Genomic DNA, 23,129 nt, shown 5'->3' on the forward strand with positions numbered 1-23,129 from the left:
CCCTATGGTAACCCTCCACTCCCTAGTCCTATATGGTATCTCACGGTACCCAACAGAACCTTCTGTCACCCTCCACTCCCTAGTCCTATATGGTATCTCACAGTACCCAACAGAACCTTCTGTCACCCTCCACTCCCTAGTCCTGTATGGTATCTCACAGTACCCAACAGAACCTTCTGTCACCCTATGGTAACCCTCCACTCCCTAGTCCTATATGGTATCTCACAGTACCCCACAGAACCTTCTGTCACCCTATGGTAACCCTCCACTCCCTAGTCCTATATGGTATCTCACAGTACCCCACAGAACCTTCTGTCACCCTATGGTATCCCTCCACTCCCTAATCCTATATGGTATCTCACAGTACCCCACAGAACCTTCTGTCACCCTATGGTAACCCTCCACTCCCTAGTCCTATATGGTATCTCACAGTACCCCACAGAACCTTCTGTCACCCTATGGTAACCCTCCAATCCCTAGTCCTATATGGTATCTCACAGTACCCCACAGAACCTTCTGTCACCCTATGGTAACCCTCCAATCCCTAGTCCTATATGGTATCTCTCAGTACCCCACAGAACCTTCTGTCACCCTATGGTAACCCTCCAATCCCTAGTCCTATATGGTATCTCACAGTACCCCACAGAACCTTCTGTCACCCTATGGTAACCCTCCAATCCCTAGTCCTATATGGTATCTCACAGTACCCAACAGAACCTTCTGTCACCCTATGGTAACCCTCCAATCCCTAGTCCTATATGGTATCTCACAGTACCCAACAGAACCTTCTGTCACCCTATGGTAACCCTCCAATCCCTAGTCCTATATGGTATCTCACAGTACCCAACAGAACCTTCTGTCACCCTCCACTCCCTAGTCCTATATGGTATCTCACAGTACCCAACAGAACCTTCTGTCACCCTATGGTAACCCTCCAATCCCTAGTCCTATATGGTATCTCACAGTACCCCACAGAACCTTCTGTCACCCTATGGTAACCCTCCAATCCCTAGTCCTATATGGTATCTCACAGTACCCAACAGAACCTTCTGTCACCCTATGGTAACCCTCCAATCCCTAGTCCTATATGGTATCTCACAGTACCCAACAGAACCTTCTGTCACCCTATGGTAACCCTCCAATCCCTAGTCCTATATGGTATCTCACAGTACCCAACAGAACCTTCTGTCACCCTATGGTAACCCTCCAATCCCTAGTCCTATATGGTATCTCACAGTACCCAACAGAACCTTCTGTCACCCTATGGTAACCCTCCAATCCCTAGTCCTATATGGTATCTCACAGTACCCAACAGAACCTTCTGTCACCCTATGGTAACCCTCCAATCCCTAGTCCTATATGGTATCTCACAGTACCCAACAGAACCTTCTGTCACCCTATGGTAACCAACTCTCTCCCCCAGACTGCAAACTGTAAGAAGAACGCACAGCGGAAAAACCAATGTTTGAAAGAGCCGCTACAACATTTCCCCCATTCTTAATTAGCACCACACTAGTAGTATAGTGTGGTATTCAATCAGACTTGGAGCCCCCTGGGAACGCTGGTGTCTCATTCAGCGTCTGGGGAACTCTTAGCTGATGCACTACATCACACAAATAAATTAGACGTCCGTTAATTTTTTTTTTGTTGCTTTCTCTTTATAAAGTGTTTGTTTGGTGGTCTTTGCACAGTATCAACTATCCTGGATTATTCAGTAGGTAGCAATCTCCATCCCAATATTTTATTTTCCTAATTTAATTAGGTCATCCAAATTCTAATATTACTAATAACGATATTAGATTTGAGCAATATTAGATACTAGATTTACAATCATTTCTTCAGATTCATATGATATTATTGATTTATGTGTTTAATAGTAAAAACAGTGTCTTAACTAGTATTTCTTCCCCTGTTGTCTTAATGGTATCGTTAGTTTCATACCCTTGACTTTTCCAGAGATGATACCTTTCCCTCGGCACAGAGGACATCTCTCATGTGTCTCTGGTTTCTGATGGGGTTGTTTTCCGCGGCGGGCGCGCTCATCGGAGCCCTTTATGGCGAAGGCGGGCGTTATGGTAATGAGCCCCAGCTGGTGAGGGCCGGTTGTTGCAGTAATTTAAATGGTCAAGTGCAGCTGGTAATCCAGGGCCGTATGTTAGCGCAGGGAGGAGAGAGTGCTTCAACGTGCAGTACAGCTGTTTTAATCTCCTGTTAATAAAAGAGCCTGGCCCTGCCTCATGCGCCATGCATCAACACCACCTAAATAAACTCCCTTGTTGGAGGAAATTAGTTTCTGAGAACACAGAACAAGACAAGAGGCTCACGAAGTTCAATATGTCGTCTGTAAACTGCTGGAATGGAGAGATTCAGTGTCCTTGTGGAGGCTTGACACCATCAGTAGAGATGACTGTGTGATTGCTGCACATCAGAAGGGATATTACAGAGTACGGTGTGTAGGGCAGGTGGGTAACTGTTGTTACCATTCATAATCTATGTCAGTGTTTATAGAGAGCCTCTGTGAGCATCTTGAAAGGGCAGGATTAACCCATTACGGGCAAACCAGGAGGTTGGAGAGCCATTTGTTGCCTTAATGACCAGGCTAATGTAAGACAAAGCAGCGATGAGTTAAATATATCACTTATCTAAGCTACAGTATCATGGAGACAACTGTTCCTCCTAATCCACCCTGCTTTAGTCCCTCCACTGGTCTGGATCACTGGAGTCTTCAGAGCAGAGCTAGACACCATCTGCTGCCATTATTCTGACTGAGTCCTCCCTGTTATGTCCCTGGTCAGGAATCTCATCTCATTGTGATGATGGATCAAGACTGAGCTTGCTGACCTTAATGGTAGAGGGCATGAGAATCCTCTCTGTTTCACCTATTACAATGTAGACACTTGTTACTACACCATTAACATTGAAGTTGTTTAAACTGGACTTTGTATATCCTCTTAGATTCAGTGGTGAATGAGTCAGAAAGTGTCATTTAGATAATTATTTGACGTTGTGCTAGTCCAGAGGCCATATTTGCTACTGAGCGACGGTAAAGCTGTGGACTGGGACAGAGAGCAGTCCTAACAGACGATGACAGAGTCTCCTTCCGCCAGCCGGCCATGCCTCTTTCAGTCCCCCAACAAAACGTTCATTAAACATATATCATCATCAGGGTTCGCTGCCCTCAAATCCAATCAGACAAAAGTTGACCACAACTTTGCCTAACTGGGCTGCCATCTCAGTCTCCGTGCCTGAACCCACCACAGTGGCCATACTCATCGGCTCTACCGCCCTCCCACCCCTCCTCCGTCCTCTCTGCCACTGGTCCTTAAAGTGCTCTAAGTGCTTGTGACTGCGCTAATGAATGAAATGTCCTCCCAGCAGTGAGGACTGCATTAAGCTGAATAGCCACCTTAGCTGTAAAAACTCTATTAAACTCAGTGGCCAGGAGGGCTAACGATTGTGCCCAATGTTTATTTACTAGGTATTGTAAATGCATTATTTATGGAGTGCTTTCCAGACACCACTTGTCAAGAGTTAAACATGTAAGGTATTAAGGGAAAAAGAAAAATGGCCTCCATTATAAAGATCCAAGGTGACCTTGGTTGAATTCACATGCAGATAGACCGGCTTCCTATAATGCACTAAAGTATGATGATAGTTGTGTTTGTTAGGTTTTAGCCTGTTCTTTTGGGATCTATACAGACAGGTTGAATCCTTGCCAGCACAACCAGCTCTGGATTAGATTTGCTTACAGTTAATGAATTCCTAATGTCTCTTTCTATTGTGCATTGAGTGGCATGCCGAGACATGTTTTTGTTCTTTATCGGTGGCCTGTCGAGCACAACGCAATTTCTGTGCACGGAGGCATGTCAGAAAGTGATGCACTCAAGCCGGTCAGATATTAATCTCCTTCTTTGCAGTGTACTCTGTTACAGAGACTTGCTGCTTGCATCAGGGAATGTCAACACACAGGCATGCACGCACAAACGCCCCCTTTTTGCCTGGGCATCGCCAGATCTCTGCCTGTGCCAGTGTAGCCAGCAGTGTCGTCTTGCCAGGAGTAGTTCTGGCTGCTGCTAAAAGCTTGTTTGTTATATTTTAATCAATGTTTATAGGCCGGCTAGACTGAATGACATGTTTCAGGCAGGAGTGTGGCAGGGCTGCAGGCTAACCCTAACCCCAACACTGACCTGGGATATTGAAACATGTTCTAGGTCTACGTTCCCTTATGGAAAAAATATACAAGGCTTTTTACATTTCAGGTTGTACTAGAGATTGCAGTACATAACATCTATATTCTGATGTAAAGAGACTGCTTTTACAGTTCTACCTGGTGGTTGGCCTGTATAACAGTACACATTATCTCACAGTGTTCCTGTGATGACTCGAGTGTGTCTGTGGAGAAGAAGTGAGAAGGAGAGGTCGCTCCCCATTGAGTTGGGATGTCTGTTCCCCCTGGGAACAGGTGTGCATAGTGGAGGTTCTGTCTCAGAGGGTAACATGCAACCCTGGGTGACCTGTGACACTATGAACAGTTGCTAATGTGAAAGGGTGAGGACTTCTCCCCAAGGCAGTAACCCAACCTCCTTGGAGCTGAGAGGAGGTCCACACTCCACACTATGGTTCACAGGAGCCAGGCTATGGCCAACAGAAGCTAGCCGTGTCAGTCAGAGTATCTGGTTAGCAGTGCACCTGCACCACGTCAGCAAATCGTGCTGTTTAGTTGGGTGATCTGAATGTATGATTCTCAATCTCAGTCATACTCTATGTAATGTCAATCAGTATATATATCTCTCCCCATCTCTCTCTCTCTCTCGCTGTAATGGGTGCGTGCTGGTGGCAGGGAAGTCAGGCGCAGGAGAACGAACTTGGTATGAACGGATGTGTTTAATAAGTGCTCACAAAACTCTGAAAACCATAATATACTAAATAATAAAAGTGGGTAGAAAACCCGTTGCACACTAGAACATACCTTGCACATAACATACAATCATACAATCACCCACAACGAGGGTTAAATACACAACATGTAATTGATGGGATTGGAACCAGGTGTGAAGGAAGACCAGACAAAAGCAATGGAAAATGAAAAATGGATCAGCAATGACTATCAGGTCGTTGACGCCGACCACCGAACAAGGAGAGGGACCGACTTCGGTGGAAGTCGCTCTCTCTCTCTCTCTCTCTCTCTCTCTCTCTTACTCTCCCTCCATCCCCCTACTTGTAGTTGTAATCCGTCTCTGGGCTATGTGTTATCCCAGTGTCTATGGCAGTGCTGCAGTGTGAGTGTGAGTTTGTAATCAGCATTGTGTGCTAAGGAAGGGCAGGGTCATTATCCTCTATTACGACAGGGTGTGTAATGAGATTCAGGGATGGGGGAAAACTTTGGAAGAGAATAGGATCAGCTTCAAGCCTTTGGCCTGATTAATGGTGATGAACTCATGACTTAGTCCTAACACCGTCTCTGCCCCAATCCTGCTGTCTCAGCCATGGAAGCTCACTGTAAAATTGGCTACAGGTGATTTGTACCGTTTGAACTATATGCGTAATACATTGTTATTAGTCATTCTCAGGATTTCTTGTGGAAAGGCATTTTCATTCATGCCCACAGTATCTGGTTGTGTTGTTACGACTCGCTTAAAGGTTTGCTTAAGAAATAATATAGTATGACAAGCTCTCTCTCTCGTTCCCTCTCCCCTCTATCCAGCTGCCCTGTCGTCTGGCTCTGTTTAATCCCACCTAATTAATAGGAATCTTTGTTGTAATGATCTGTGGCGTGAGCCTCTGACTCCATGCATATGCAATGAGGCTGGAGACCCAGTCGCCTTTTTAATGTGTTGGCTGCTAGTCGAGGTGAAGCTGCAGGTTTTGAGGCGCGCTTCAAACACTTAGCTCTCCTCTACTCTCCTCTCCCCAGTCCCCCAAACATCAGACAACCGCTAGTTTCTCTCTTCCTCTTCTTTCCACTCGCGCTCCATCTTCTTGCCTTCTCCTTTAATAATTGTCCTTCTCTTCTGTCTATCTGACAACCTGCTTATCTTGATACAAGTGACACATTTGATCATTGGCTGTTGTATTTGTGTATGTTTGAGTATTTTAGTGGTTTTGTCTCTAAGTGTTTGTGCCTCTGAGTGTGTGTGTGTGTGTGTGTGTGTGTGTGTGTGTGTGTGTGTGTGTGTGTGTGTGTGTGTGTGTGTGTGTGTGTGTGTGTGTGTGTGTGTGTGTGTGTGTGTGTGTGTGTGTGTGTGTGGTACCCCCTGCATATAGCTCCATTCTTGTGTATTGTTTTCCTCTTGTGATACTATTAGACATTTTATAATATTTTTTTTACTCTGCGTCTTTGGTAGGGGCTCGTAAGCAAGTATTTCACGGTAAAGTCTAGCTAGCTGTTCCACCAGAGACTCTGGGTTCGAGCCCAGGCTCTGTCACAGCCGGCCGCTACCGGGAGGTCCGTGGGGCGACGTACAATTGGCCCAGCATTGTCCGGGTTAGGGAGGGTTTGGCCGGTAGGGATATCCTTGTCTCATCACGCACTAGCGACTCCTGTGGCGTGTCGGGCGCAGTGCACGCTGACCAGGTCGCTAGGTGTATGGTGTTTCCTCCAACACATTGGTGCGGCTGGCTTCCAGGTTGGATGCGCGCTGTGTTAAGAAGCAGTGCGGCTTGGTTGGGTTGTGTTGCGGAGGAAGCATGGCTCTCGACCTTCGTCTCTCCCGAGCCTGTATGGGAGTTGTAGCGATGAGACAAGACAGTAGCTACTAATTGGATACCATGAAATTGGGGAGAAAAGGGGGTAAAAAATGTTAAATAAACGTTTGCTATGAGACTTGAAATTGAGCTCAGGTGCATCCTGTTTCCGTTGATTATCCTTGAGATGCTTCTACAACTGTTTACATCTGTGGTAAATTCAATTGATTTGATGTTATTTGGAAAGGCACACACCTGTCTATATAAAGTCCCACAGTTGACAGTGTCAGAGCAAAAACCAAGCCTTGAGGTTGAAGGAATTGTCTGTACAGCTCCGAGACAGGATCGTGTCGAGACACAGATCTGGGGAAGGGTACCAAAACATTTCTGCAGCATTGAAGGTCCCCAAGAACACAGTGGCCTCCATCATTCTTAAATGGAAGAAGTTTGGAACCACCAAGATTCTTCCTAGAGCTGGCCACCCGGCCAAACCTGGCACCATCTCTACGGTGAAGCATGGTGGTGACAGCATCATGCTTTGGAGATGTTTTTCAGCGGCAGGGGCTGGGAGATTTCAGAGACCTCAGCTTTCAGGACCTCAGACTGGGGCGAAGGTTCACACAGCCAAGACAACGCAGGAGTCTCTGAATGTCCTTGAGCCCGAACTTGAACCCGATCGAACGTCTCTGGAGAGACCTGAAAGTAGCTGTGCAGCGACGCTCCCCATCCAACCTGACAGAGCTTGAGAGCATCTGCAGAGAAGAATGGGAGTATCTCCCCCAATACAGGTGTGCCAAGCTTGTAGCGTCATACCCAAGAAGACTCAAGTCTGTAGTCACTGCCAAAGGTGCTTCAACAAAGTACTGGGTTAAAGGGTCTGAATACTTATGTAAATGTTATATTTCAGTTTATTTATTTTATTGTAAATTAGCAAATATTTCTTAAAACCTGTTTTGTCATTATGAGGTATTGTGTGTAGATTGATGTGGGGGAAATAACGATTTAATACATTTTAGAATATGGCTATAATGTAACAAAATGTGGAAAAAGTCAACTGGTCTGAATACTTTCCCGAATGCACTGTATGTGTGTGTGTGCCTTTCTCTCTCTCTCTTTCTCTCTATGTGTGTGCCTGTGTTCATTCTTGGCCCATGGCGTGGTCTGCCAGCCCTGTGGAGCAGTGCTCTGGTCTGTCACTTTTGTTTGAATAGGTAATGTGGAGCTGTTCAGGCTGAAGAGACATGAGCTGGAATCACTTGTTAGGACACATGATCAAAAGCTGCTCTCTGCACTCTGCCAATCAAACCTCTTGTCACCCTGTGAAGCAGACGTTAAATAGATTTTCAGGCTGTATGCCGCGGGCAGCCTGCCAGCCTGACATGTGAACTTTTACCAAAAGATACCAGCTTCACCACTTCTCCCCTTCCTCTCTCACCCCCAAAACTCCTCCCCTCCCCCTCTCTCCTGCCACAGCACTGCCCCTCTGCTGCCAGGCCAGTGAACAGAGCCCAGAGCTAAATGACATGGCTAAGTGTGGGGCACAGGGAGCACGCTCCACTCTCACTCTCCAGCCTGCCTTCTCTGAACGATGGATTTAGTATGCAGTCCAAACAGAACCCATACACACCACATCACAACTGCCTCCTAGGAGTTAGGAGAGACAGGGGAGTCCTGACAGAACAAGAACAGCATGGGGGGTTGCAGCTAGATCCGTCTAAAGTGGAGCTCTCCCTCTTTGAGATGACAAAACAAGCAGCTGCTTCTTCAGTGTGCCATTCTTCACTGCATCGGGATCACCTTCCCTCTTCTCATATTCCCGTTAGTCAACAGTAGCAACTGCTGTGAAGCATTCCGAGAGCCATCTTCCCGGGATTCAGCTGTTGACTCTGTCCCCCTGCGCCTGAGGAGAACAACGCTCCCATTGTGTTGCTGGCCCAGTGGCTGCACAGGAACCCCCTGATAGGAGGAAATGGGTGTCTTAGGGAGACAAATCACAGCCAGGGCCTTACAGAGGCCTATTTGTGTTCAGACACATTCCCCATAGGTGCATCCCATCAGCTGGATCTCAGCTCTGGCTCAGACCTATAGTACAGCCAACCATAATGGATTGGGACTCAATTATCCTGAAATATAGTGCTTAATTTTAAAAATGAGCGAGAAGCTATGGAAGAGTTTTTATGTATTTTGTTTTATGAATTTCAATGTTACTTTAAACAGACTAAAAGACTAAACAGTGTAGAATAACAGCTTGTATAGAATAGGAGTGTACTGGAGACTACACTTTCAGCAGCTGTAATAGCCTGGCTGTTTTATGTGACCCCTCAGTATTTGGAATGCTACAGTGGGGGCAGAATGCTGACACACAAGAAGGCAGAGCCCATTAATGCTCCTAAATCTGTCATTGTGCTGGAGCTGTAGATCTGGAAATAGCAGACTCCTTTATGCAGAACAGGGACCGATATGGACAGGCTTTACGTAATCAGACTGGAGGGTGGGGGAGATGGGGGGGGGGCACAACAGAGCTTCTGCCAGGACAGTGGGAAACTTGGGGATGAGGGCCAGTTGGATGGACAGTAGGACATTAGAACAGGGTTGTGTGTGTGTGTGTGCGTGTGTGTGTGTGTGTGTGCGTGTGTGCGTGTGTATGTGTGTGTGTGTATGTGTGTGTGTGTGTGTGTGCGTGCGTGCGTGTGTGTGTGCGTGTGTGTGTGTGTGTGTGTGTGTGTGCGTGTGTGTGTGCGTGCGTGTGTGTGTGTATGTGCGCGTGTCTGAGAGGGGTTATACTGGGAAAGTCTCTGCCCAGTATCACTGTTCAAGCCTTGGCGTTCGGTTCCCAGGCATTCTCCACACATAACTGGACAAAAGAGCTGGTGTCATCTGACCGGGGATGAAAATAGTGTCAATGTAACCCACACCATGGGCACAGACGGCCCCTGTGGCCTGCTAATGATTTCAGGGCACATCGCATGGTTGTTTTATAAGACCATGGTACGTCAGCCATCCAGCTAGCAGATCTGCCTTGGTACAGGCAGACATGACAGATTACACAGATCCTCCTTGTACAATATTTGCATTGTTTTCCACCTAACACTGAGCATGAATATTTTACACTCCACTTTGATGTCTGCCTCTTGAACAGACTGTTTAATCACTTGTGATAAAACAAATGTCTGCCCTCACTCTCTTTATCTCCCGCCTTGTTCAATAACATTTCACAGGATGTCAGAAGAAACAGATAGGAACATGTTTTACTGCGGTGCTTGAGTGCTGATGATTATAATTATTCGGCGAAAACCATCTCTCGTTGGGAGTGCCCCCGATATCATTTTAAGCCTGCGGAGGTCGAGTGGTTAATATGTTTTAAGACCCTGGCATCCATTACATGTCATGAAGTTCCAATGATAGGTTAAAGTTATGACTGGATTATAATTAATGATCGCTGGGCTGGAATGACATTTTCCTCTATCTTATCATAATGCTGCAATTAGTGATTTGTGTGTTGAGGCACCCCACTTTCTCCATCCCTCTTCTCCTCCCCTCCCCTCTTCTCTCTCACTCTTCCTGCCTGTTTGTAGTTCTCTCCTGGATGCCAGTTGACTTCATGGCGGCTACCATAAGACTTCTGTTGTTAACTTTTTGTTAAAGTCATGGCTGGGCAATGAGCTCACATGAGATCTGAATTCTTCCATCCTTGCACAGCTTGTCTCAGTCCGTGTGGCTCTGTATCCCAGAGAAAGGGGATGGCTTGTTTCAAAGGAAAATACGGCTCCCATTGTTGCAGAACCATTTTGGAACAATAGTGCATTGAGACGTTTAGCTGTGGGCCAGCGAAGGGGACTTCCTAGAAATTGGAATTCTTAACCTTTGAAGTACCATGGTTACTTCATCATCCTAATTCTCCGTGGTCTGGCTGGCCTAGCATCAGAAATGTCTATTGTGTTCAGTCTCAGAGATATTCTATACAAAAACTGCATATGAGAACATTTGTACATGCAGTGCTGCTTAGCCTTAACCAATTTAATATTTTGGCAGCGTACCAGTTGTTCAGATCATTGCTCAATTACTTTGTAAACTAAAATATAATTTTGTGTGTGTGTGTGTGTGTGTGTGTGTGTGTGTGTGTGTGTGTGTGTGTGTGTGTGTGTGTGTGTGTGTGTGTGTGTGTGTGTGTGTGTGTGTGTGTGTGTGTGGTATGGGTTAGAGAATGGAGGTCGTCATCTAAAAATAGTGACCTTTTGACTCGCCGTCCACAGAGCAATGTGTGCACATCCTGAACTCTGACATCCCAGTAAACAGAGCTGGTTCATAAACATCTTTAATTGCTGCTTGGTAGAAACTGAGAATGTCACAGACTGCAATAGCAAATAGGCGCCCCTTAATTAGACAAAGTAAAGTTTTAATTTAATATTTACAGTGCCTTCGGAAAGTATTCAGACCCCTTGACTTTTTCCACATTTGTTATGTTATGTTACAGCCTTATTGTAAAATGGATTAAATAAATACAAATCCTCAGCAATCTACACACAATACCCCATATGACGAAGTTAAACAGTTTTTTTTTTAAATGTTTGCTAATTTATAAAACTTTAAAAAAGATACCTTATAAGGTCCCACAGTTGACAGTGTATGTCAGAGCAAAAACCAAGCCACGAGGTTGAAGGAATTGTCCGTAGAGCTCCGAGACAGGACTTTGTCGAGGCACAGAAGGAAGGATACCAAAAAATGTCTGCAGCATTGAAGGTCCCGGAACATAGTGGCATCCATCATTTTTAAATGGAAAAAGAATCTTCCTAGAGCAGGCTGCCCAGCGTAACTGAGCAATCGGGGGCGAAGGGCCTTGGTCACGGAGGTGACCAAGAACACGTTGGCCACTCTGCCAAAGCTCTAGAGTTCCTCTGTGGAGATGGAAGAACCTTCCAGAAGGACAACCATCTCTTCAGCACTCCACCAGACGGAATCCACTCCTCGGTGAAAGGCATATGACAGGACGCTTGGAGTTTTCCAAAAGACACCTATAGACTCTCAGACCATGAGAAACCATGAAACCAAGATTGAACTCTTTGGCCTGAATTCCAAGCATCACGTCTGGAGGAAACCTGGCACCATCCCTACGGTGAAGCATGGTGGTGGCTGCATCATGCTGTGGGGATGTTTTTCAGCGGCAGGGACTGGGAGACTAGTCAGGATCGAGGCAAAAATGAAAAGAGCAAAGTACAGAGAGATCCTTGATGAAAACCTCCTCCAGAGTGCTCAGGACCTCAGACTGGGGTGAAGGTTTACCTTCCAGCATGACAACGACCTTTAGCACACAGCCAAGACAACGCAGGAGTGGCTTTGGGACAAGTTTCTGAATGTTCTTGAGTGGCCCAGCCAGAGCCCGGACTTGAACCCAGTCGACGATCTCTGGAGAGACCTGAAAATAGCTGTGCAGTGACGCTCCCCATCCAATCTGACAGAGCTTGAGAGGATCTGCAGAGAAAAATGGGAGAATCTCCCCAAATACAGGTGCGCTAAGCTTGTAGCGTCATACCCAAGAAGAATCGAGTAATAGCCAAAGGTGCTTCAACAAAATACTGAGTAAAGGGTCTGAATACTTATGTAAATGTCATATTTCTGTTTTTAATTTTTTATAAATTAGCAAAGATTTGTCATTATGGGGTATTGTGTGTAGATTAATGATTAATGAAATACAATTTCATAATTTTTAAGGGACAAGGCTGTAATCTAACATGTGGATAAAGGGGTCTGAATACTTTCCGAAGACACTGTATGTCCTAAATCATTATATGTAAAGTAATCTTGTTGAATTTATATGTACACCATCACACACTGAAAATAAAGTAAAGTAATATAGAGCCTAAAAGCATAGTATGCACCTGTAATTATCATGGATGAAATATCCTGGATGGACCTGGAGAGCACGTTATAATATTATATCACTATTACCATGCTTGTAAAGTCTTTCTTTTTTCACTTTAGTATCTCTTCTTTTTTTTAATTAAGGCAGCATTTACATTCTGTGTATAATGCAGAGTAATCTGTGAAGCACATCGGCGTTGCCTCTAAACGTTTAAGATAAAATAAAGTTTGGGGGGGCTATGCCAGACACTTGGCTTCACTGCACATTTGAATCATTCATGTGGATCCGATGAGTATTTTTCTGTCCTTGTACAGTCTCAGGCACACATTCATTTAGTAAATCCCATTGAGCGGCCATGATCACAGTAAGCAGCGTTATCCACACACTTCTATTCATTTAACACAGATGAATAAATGGGAATGTTTTGGAGCATTGATTAGCAGCAGAGTTTATATTTGACAGTTAGATTGCAGGGTACCCAACAAAAATCGTATCCACTGCAAGGTACCCAGTAATTTAATTCTTGTGTGAAATTATTATAATTTATTACAGTGTGTGGACCCTAATGATTACCGACATCAAATGGAAATTATAAATTCAAATGAAGTCTACATCTCCCTCGTAATGCTCATCTTCACAGTGTTGAGACCCTCATCAGCACGGGCTCCTTCCTCCGTGTCATTTTACTTTTCATTTATTTACCTCCTAAGACGGACTTCCTTATTTTTATGTTTATCATAATGTGTGATTTAAGCTGTCTCTACTTCATTTCAGCAAGGTGTTCATTACATGTTCTTATTGTTTGGCTTCCTATCTGAATAAGCCTTCATTATCAGTTGATAAACTTTGCGGTGTAGGTATAGGCTGTGTGACTTTAGAAGGTATTCAACGTGCTCTTTTATGCTTCAAGGCAGTCTCTTTGAAGGAGGTAAACATTTTATTATTTCTTTGCTTTTCAGTTTTTTCTTTGCTTTTCAGTTATTTCTATATAGAAATACCAGAAAACAATGTCTTAAACTTTCCAATTACTGTACCTCGAGCATCCTGGAATAAGCTCTGAACCCTACTGATGTCCTTGTGTTACACATTAATACACATTTTAATTAAATTATGATTATTAGAAATGTAGTAGAGCAACAGCCTCAGCTGCCTTAATAGGGCGGAGAGAGGAGGAGAGGGGGCGAGAAAAAGTACATTTTGCTATCTAAGCATTTAATGGTGGTAGTTGTTAAAAGTGACCTTGTGGGGTGGAGAGAGAGAGAGGAGCTGGAGTCTGGAGCACAGTGGAGCAGCACGGCACAGCAGAGCACAGCGGCTGGCTCCTTCCAGCTGCACACATGGCATCCATCGGGGGCACAATCACGCACAGTCCCAACACCTCAGGCTCGGACATATGTTGAGTTTTATTTCATTCTTCTGACATTAATCCTATTCACCAGCTGTTCTGCCAGCTGCCACTCTCCGGCTTAAGAGGAGATTGCAGTTTTGGGGGCTCTGAGTCCTGGTTTATCTTGGCTCCTCATCTCCCCTCACTAAGTTTTGATTGGATTTTCCCCCCTCTTCCTTCTCCAGGTTCCTTGAGTTACATACTTCCTAGCTTCTTGCTATCTTTCTTTTTTCTTATTTCAACTTCGTATTTTCTCTTTCATGTAGATAAGAGAGCTTTAGGGTTGTGTTTTAAGCTGCATCCAAGCCCTTCTCTGGCCAGGGGCCCTTTCAGATTGCTGGCTGGCAGTACTGCGGTGTTCACTGCCTGCCTCTCCTCTCTTCTCCTGTGGACCAGCTCACATTTATAATTCACACACAGTTCTTTCATATGGTCACCACTATCTCATAACAGGCTGCACAGAGACCCACTCCTAGGGGGCAAGGTAGCTGGCACTCCTCTCCATGTACGCAGGCTGGCCAGATGCTGCTCCCCAGCCAGTCCCTCTGGTCTAGACAGGATGGAGAGAGTGCAGAAATCTCACGCTTTTACACACTTAATGAAGGAGGGAATCTAACCAGGCTGGAGTCTCTTCCCCCACGTCCTCTGATAGCATTTCCTTTGGATTAGCTTCGCCTCAGCCTTAACAGTTTACATTATTGACATATCAGGCCTGACATATTTCACATTTATGTACATTGTCTGGAAGCATTTCCCAGTGTTCTCTGTGTAGTTTCTGCTGAAATACTGCTTCGTGGACGACGGGCCGGGGATGCATGAATTGATCATTGCTCACTGCTCACTTTAATAATTCAAGGCTGATTGCCACAAAGTCCCGCAGTAAAATGGATTGGGAGAGGTCACGTGTTGCCCTGCTCAAGAGGTGAAGCCTCTTGGGGACGGTTAATTATTATACAGTATGCTTGATAGACACGTGTCCTATTTAGAGGTCAGCTGTGGAGCCGTGGGCGGGTACTGGATACCAGAGCCTGGAATGGCTGGGTCACTGCTGTAGGCTTAGCACCTCGGCTCCTATGGATAAAGAGAAAGCAGGACGAGTGGTTACCTCAGCACTAACAGCCCCTGGCCAACCAGGACATTTCTCCTACTAAACTACAGCAGGTTATTACAAATACACCTTTCGTTAAAACTTCCTGGAGATTTAGGTTTAGGTCTATGTTTAGGTCTATGTTACACACACACATACCACTGTACATGAGGATTGCAGCTTTTGCCCTCTGATTTAGTTGAATGTCTTCTGGTTTAGTACATCCAGGTGGACCTTTAGGCTCTCCAGGTCCCTTTAAGTGTGTGTGTGCACAAGTCAGGGATTGTTTAACGTTATCCTCATGTCGTTAGCAAAATCTTCCAATGACCTGTAACAGAGAGCCCAGGCCCCACCCCTCAGGCTTACGGACGTGAGTGTGTAAGGACATAAGGGTGTGTGAGGGGTTCCTCCATGAGCCTGGGTTGCAGAATATCCCAGGATGGTTGTGTTGTATTTATAGTGGCGGTTGTCAAGCTGGAATGGTGTCTATAGGGGAGCCTACAGGTGACTAACAGGGATGCTCACCAAGTGGAATAATGAATAGTATTAGGTGTCAATTAAATCAAGCTTTTCCCGAGGTGCAGGTGCTCCACAATGTACTGGCACATCTTAAGGAGCCAGGCCTCTTCACCCATGCATGCCAACGGCTGCATTTGCATATTAAAGAGCTGAAATTATTTAACTGAAGCAAAAAGTCTTGTGGAAATGATAAGAGGTTATTAAAACTGTTGACAAGGAGGCAAGGTAATTGCCTGAAAATGAGCAACGATGCCACTGTTGTACACAGAATAGTGTTGTTTTTTCTCTCTCTCCTCTCTTTAGCGTTTGCATTGTGCAATGCCGCCCGGGAGTGTGTAACCTATTACGTTTAGATTGCTCCCTTGCAATTAGTGCCCTTTTTGTCCTCCCTTCAATAAGGCCATGATTATGGAGACTTCAGGAGGATCTGCATTCCTCATCCAACAGCTGTTGTCTCTGGAACTACCGGTGGAATGACAAAACATGTTTTCTCACTGCGTTTCACTTTTCTGCCGGCTTCTTGTAATTATTGTGTTTTATTTGCTGCGATGATGGGGTCTTGTTTTTACTGCCTCTGTGATTAAGATATTCACAAGATTCCCTCAGAGTTAGTGAGAATCTTTTTGTAAATCTTGACTTTGTAAGTTTGTTTTCCATACAGAGTGCGGTAGATTGGGGAGAGGAGAGACTAGGGAACGGGTCCATACAGAGTGAGGTAGTTTGGGGAGAGAAAAGACTGAGGAACGGGTCCATACAGAGTGAGGTAGTTTGGGGAGAGAAGAGACTGAGGAACGGGTCCATACAGAGTGAGGTAGATTGGGGAGAGAAGAGACTGGGAAACGGGTCCATACAGAGTGAGGTAGTTTGGGGAGAGAAGAGACTGGAGAACAGGCCCATACAGAGTGAGGTAGATTGGGGAAAGGAGAGACTGGGGAACGGGTCCATACAGAGTGAGGTAGATTAGGGAGAGGAGAGACTGGGTAACGGGTCCATACAGAGTGAGGTAGATTGGGGAGAGAAGAGACTGCGGAACGGGTCCATACAGAGTGAGGTAGATTGGGGAGAGAAGAGACTGGGGAATGGGTCCATACAGAGTGAGGTAGATTGGGGAGAGGAGAGACTGGGGAATGGGTCCATACAGAGTGAGGTAGATTGGGGAGAGAAGAGACTGGGGAACGGGTCCATACAGAGTGAGGTAGATTGGGGAGAGAAGAGACTGCGGAATGGGTCCATACAGAGTGAGGTAGATTGGGGAGAGGAGAGACTGGGGAACAGGTCCATACAGAGTGAAGTAGATTGGGGAGGGAAGAGACTGGGGAACGGGTCCATACAGAGTGACGTAGATTGGGGAGAGAAGAGACTGGGGAACGGGTCCATACAGAGTGAGGTAGATTGGGGAGAGGGGAGACTGGGGAACCGGTCCATACAGAGTGAGGTAGATTGGGGAGAGGAGAGACTGGGGAACGGGTCCATACAGAGTGAGGTAGATTGGGGAGAGAAGAGACTGGGGAACGGGTCCATACAGAGTGAGGTAGATTGGGGAGAGGAGAGACTGGGGAACGGGTCCATACAGAATGAGGTAGATTGGGGAGAGGAGAGACTGGGGAACGGGTCCATACAGAGTGAGGTAGATTGGGGAGAGGAGAGACTGGGGAACGGGTCCATACAGAGTGAGGTAGATTGGGGAGAGGAGAGACTGGGGAACGGGTCCATACAGAGTGAGGTAGATTGGGGAGAGAAGAGACTGGGGAACGGGATTCACATTGTCTGTCTAGAACCGGATCTGACTGAGCGATTCTCAGGGTTACAAATTCAGCCCTGAGTTAAATAGATAATAGAATGAGGTATTTTCATTTAGAGTGGAGAAGAATAGCTTCAAATTGACTTGTTGCCCTCACCAAATTGAACGCAACCTGCTTTATCCTCCTAACCTTGACATATTTGTACACCTATAGCTTCAGCCTAACGCTTTCACTCTAGGATCCTTTCTTTTTGCAAATATTATTAAAAGCACTCTAAAAGTTCTCTGAAGATAATTATGAACCTAACTACCACTATTTGTACAAGTGTGTCCTCCAACTCAGAGAGTCCTCTAGCTAGCTCACTGAGAGCACTCATACTCTAAAACGCTGCCTCTCGCTGGGCCCTTAATAAAAGCTATCCTCCATCCAGCCCACAGCCTCTGTTTATAAGGCTCCGCCGTACTGGGGAGAAAATAACTTATTTGGCCAATGTTAGTTGATCATTGATTTAGTAATGGCATGTTTCCCCCGGAGGCTCTAACCACTAATACTGTATACACGGCTGATGCTGAGACTCCTGTGACTCTCACAGATAGCTCTCTCTCCATCCTCCACCACAATGAGCCGTCACAAACACTCCACTAGTAGCCACTAGTCACATACAGTATCTGTATAGAGAATATCATAGCCTGAGAAATAAAATCTACTGTCAGTGGCTGTTACAGTATGTATGTTGAAGCAGCAGCAGTGATAGGTGGACAGACAGAGAGTGGGATGCTGGCTGATTGGCTGGATTCCTGGCCGGGTCAGTGTTGTGTTGTCATCCTTCAGGATCTCTCCCCCTGTCCTGCGTGGGTCTCAGTGTTGAGGAGGATTGATGAGGGGAATTGCTTCTTCCTGTTGAGGGATTACAATAGGCGTGTGAGTGAGTGAGTGGGCCGCAGGCTGCAGGCAGGCAGGGTGGTGAGGGCACGGAGCGGGGGGAGGGAGGGACAGATGTGTTGGCATAGGGCCACCGGGCCCACTGAGAGACAGAGAGAGAGACAGACAGGAGGACACCCAGAGACTACTGCCCCCGCAGGGAGGAAAACACAGTCTCATGATGCCTGGGAAGAGACCTACCGGTACAACGCACTCTGTTTATCCTTCCGACTGTATGACAAAACACACAGAAGATATGAGACATGAGGTTGCCTATTTAACGTGCCTCACATGGCTTTATTTAATGTGTTCTTGGTTGATACCCCAATGCCAATCGTTAAAGTCATTTCCCAAGTAGATAACAACATGAATCATGAATCATTAAGATATTATTTTTCACAGACCATTTCAAATCCAAATTGACAAGGTTTGATTGGCTTGTTAGTGTATTTATTTGTGCCGTCTGTGTTTTCCTCTTGGTGATTGGAACTTAACCGTGCGGTGCATCCGATGATACTCTGATTGAACCACTCTGTTTAGGGCCGCAATAAAACAATACATTAGCTAACAACTTTCCCTCAGCTTGGCACATACAGAAGTCTTTATGACCAGCTTGCACTCACTTTATTAACAGTAACTTATTACAATATGCTCAATAAAACACTAATTCAGCTTTATAAACGGTTGCTTTAAAATGTTTGAGAGAGACAGAGAGATTAGCTTTTATTTATTTGATCTTCTAAAGAGGCTGGGGGTGAGATTGTCAGCAGTGCTTACCTGCCTCTTAGGGTTACACTGTTGTGGTTTCTGTTCAACATGGGATTCTGGCAGTGCTCAGTGCCAGATGCTGAAAGCACTGTTTTTACCAAACACTAGCCCAGAAACATCCCTTTGTTCAGATTTATGAGCACCATTAGTTCTTGTTTGAATGTAGTGAAAGTCTAAGTCTAATGTAGTCAGCTCATCTTTGCTCTAGGTGTCTCAATCCCTCTGAGTTTTCACCCACATCAGACAGATTGCAGGATAGCTGCATGAACAAGCTGTGTACCAGATCACAATGGAGATAGTAGATAGAAACACATTGTAGTTGGCAGTATCAGGTAATTGGCAGGCTTTACATTGCAACATGGTGCCGCTAGGAAACGAGCAAGAAACTTGGAAGAAGTGGAGATGGGGCGGGGCCTGTATCCAGCTCCGTAAGCTCCGTAAAGACAGTCTTAGGGAGCTGGGCCCGCTCCCCACTTCCTCCTCCAGGGGAACACATTCCGGAAACATTCTGGAGTAGTTTTGTCTCGTATGTTGCTATCTGTGCTAGTGGCAGAGCAGTGGGGGTTGCTGCCAGGCCAGGGTCCCCAGGGGCCTGTGGTATCGGCGGGGCCGGAGGACGGAGGAAGTTGGTACGGGTCCAGTGGGGCCGGCCGGGCTCAGTGACAAGCTGAGCTGTCTGCCGCGGGGACGCTGGGAAAATGTAAATAAGAGTCTGATAAGAGCTATTGTTTTCATTCCATTCTCATCCTGTCTCAATGGGCTGCTCCAGAGCTGCACAGCATTTTATCTCAGAGGAGAGAGGGAGAAAGAGAAGGAGAAAGAGAGGGAGAAAGAGAGGAAGAGAGGGAGAAAGAGAGAGGGAGATATTTAAGAGTCCCTCTTAGGAAAATAGAAAATAAGCTCAAAGGGACTCTTAATTGATCTTGTTCAAGCGTTTTTCAATGACAAGCCAACTACATGATTCCACTTTCTGCAGACTTTGGTATCTCTATCCCCACAAAGATAGACAGAAATCCACTGATATTGACAGCCACAATGCAACATACAATATAAACTTTGTGTTGGTTTTAAGATCTTCAATATAAATCACCTGGATTTGAATATTCTGTCTTTTCCTATGAAACATATCTGGTTTTGATTACAAGACCAATGGGGTGTGATAGTTGTATGATTTGTTACAAGCTCTGTCTAAAAATGGACACTGTGCACCTACTGCTCACATCTTAATATGACACTAACTATTATTATGATATAACACAGTGTTTCCATTGGCATGTTTAATCTCTCCAGAGAAGACAGACAGGAATTTGAGAAATTAAAACAGCACACACATACACACACTACTATTAATCTAAATTCCTCTAAAAATGGTTTAGCCTTTCTAAGACTGCTGTGAAATAAGCCAGACGACTGAGTCATTTTGTGTGTGTTTTCCTAAAGTATGCCTGATTGAAAATTATAACAGCAATATTTTCATTTGGGTATGTCTATTTGGTTCTAAGCTGCTGGAGCATTGAAAGGTGTTTCTAAGTTATTTTATACACTAATCCAGGCCATTATTCACTCTCCCAGGTGGAAAAGAGAAAGCGCAGGCAGGCAGGTTCTCTTGCACATTCCAGCTGTAGGCTGTCTTGTGTGAGGGCTTGGCAGGCTGTGTCTGGCCCAGGGTTGGGGATGGAGGTGCAGTATGGAGGAGTCAGGGAGCGGCCACTCTCAGGGGAGGGGAGGGGAGGAAGAGGAGGGAAAAGTGGGAGGGATGGAGTAGAATGGGAGCTGGCACCATATTATCTACAACAGTTGGTGCATTCCTTCATGATCAAGTGCTGGAGCAGCATCTCTGGTGATGTGTATGTATGTACATTCACCTGTGTGTGGGTTTGTGTGAAAGTATGGGTGTATATATTAACATGAGTTTGTGAGTGAGTGTTTGTGTGTTTGTGTGAGTGTTTGTGTGTTTGTGTGTTCTTTCTGCCTGAGTCGGTAGAGGAGTGTGTTGCTGTTGTTGTGTATCTGTACTGAGGGAGGGCTGTTATCTGGGGGAGTGTGTTGATGGGGATAAGTCCGGGAGGGAGAGGAAGCTTGCTCACCCAGGGGTGAGGCCCATGGAAGAGAAGCGGAACTCATTCACTCCCCCTGCCCTCATCCCCTGTGTGTCTGTGATCCCACTGCCAGGCGGGGAAGCAGGGAGTCAACACACACACACACACACACACACACACACACACACACACACACACACAGCTCCTCTCTCATCCCGGGTCAGGGGGACAAACTGTGAGTTGGGGATTGGAAAGTCAATAAAGCAGAAGTAATGTTATAGTGACCTGAGCCTGTGATGTCCTGTTGGCCTCTCTGCCATGGAGGAAGTGGACAATCAAACAAAATGGCCACTCCGCTTGATCTTTTTGAAAGCCAACGTTAAACAGAGGCAGGCTAACCATTGAGCCCCTATTACTCCCAGCCTCCCAGTCCCTCTGAACTTGATGTGTTTTCATAGTGAGGTATCATGTTTGGATTGTGGAAGTGAAGGGTGAAGACATTACACCCCAGATAAAAGGAATCATCAGCTGTGTACTTTCTAAACTGTTTACATCTCCTCAGTCAGAGGAAGAGAGAGGATAATAATGGGAGAATGATACAAACCATTTAGGATATCTCTCTCTCACTCTCTCGCTCTCTCTCTCTCTGTCTCTCTCGCATATCTCCTTTTCTGTACAGTATAATGTAAATTAATATATCTGAAACATGAAAAATCAAATGAAATATCAAATGTATTGTATAATGATACATCTTTACACAACAGATCTGGATCTAGAGGATAATTGTATTCTGTTCGTTCCACTGCCTCCAGAGCATGTGATGACTACTATAACCTGAAAACACAAAGCACTCCTAAGACAATCCCTGAAGGCATCCAGAAGTATGTTCTTATGAATTATACCCTTTAGTTGGTAGACGGAGACCACAAATTAGCCATTGTCAGGAGAGTGGTTAAACCATTCCTGATGGAGTCCCAATGCTTTCTGTGAACTGCAACAATGTCTGCTTTTGCTGTTTGCCCTTTACTCCCTTTCAGGGTGAACAAACCCTGTCTTACACTCCATGTTGTCATCTTCAGGCAACATGACTTGAAGACAATCTGTTTAGGGCTCCTGTTTTCAGGAACAGTCATGTCAGTTAACAAGGAGCCCGACTTAGAAACAACAGCAGCATGGTTCTATATTTACTAGAGAGTAGACATCAGAGAGTAGAGAGTTGACATCATTCCGGAACAGTTGACTTGCGGTATTAACTATATATCAAGCCTTAACCAGCAGTATGAAGGTATGAGAGGAGATCTAGGACTGCTCTCATGGGTAAGTCAGGCATCAGCTGGTGGGTATGTCCATGGTGGCAGCCCCACTTTGTGAGTAGGAGACAGACAGATAGATAGACAAACAGACAGACAGCAGGGCCCTGCTCAGTGCTAATCCTGGATCTTGGTATAGTGGCCTGGCTGTCTTAGTGCAGTTCAGACAGGGGACAGCGTGCCTGGGAGCCTGCAGTTTGACTTGCGGAGGGTGGAGGGGATGGGAGGAGAGACGGGGGTGGGTGGTGTTTGATGGGAACAGGCTGACCTCTGCGCAGTGCGGGGACCGGCGAGGCCCGGGTCGGCTGGGCCAGCAGTGTGTTCTTTATCAGCTACCCCAACGACAGCATGGCAGATTCCAGCCATTCCTTCACTGATTCATTGTCAGCCGGACAAATGTTAATTGTTTTCATCACTAGCGGCTGTGAGAACGCTTGGACACACCCTGTCTCAACCCTTACCTCCTTCTTAATGTCTCTGCACTGTCTCTGCCCTTACCATGGCTATACTGTCTGTCTCCCCCTCTCTCACCCCATCTATCTGTCTAACCTTTTACCATCTTCAATGGGTGCTCAAGAGTGAATGTGTTTTAATCTACCATCAGTAATTAGAGCTATTCAGTTGGGAAAGAAGTGAATGGTTTTTAGTTGTAATTAATAATATTAATTCCGAATGACAAGTGACATTGTCTTGTTTTAACCAAGAAGCTGTCAATGTTTTATTTTGACCATTGGGGACAGGACACCTTTAGTGTGTATGTGTGTATTAACATACACAGCTAGTTTTGACAAGGAGTGTTGATGGGTGTGTTA

At 45.6% G+C, this 23,129-nt stretch overlaps 1 protein-coding gene across 16 annotated transcripts in view; it reads left to right on the forward strand.

Moving 5' to 3' along the window:
• LOC139384325 (transcription factor SOX-6-like) overlaps positions 1–23,129 on the forward strand; it is a 193,195-nt gene that overhangs the window by 78,806 nt on the left and 91,260 nt on the right. The gene's annotated exons all lie outside the window — the stretch shown is intronic.

Source organism: Oncorhynchus clarkii, chromosome 26 (assembly GCF_045791955.1).
Source record: "Oncorhynchus clarkii lewisi isolate Uvic-CL-2024 chromosome 26, UVic_Ocla_1.0, whole genome shotgun sequence".
NCBI classification, from domain to species: domain Eukaryota; kingdom Metazoa; phylum Chordata; class Actinopteri; order Salmoniformes; family Salmonidae; genus Oncorhynchus; species Oncorhynchus clarkii.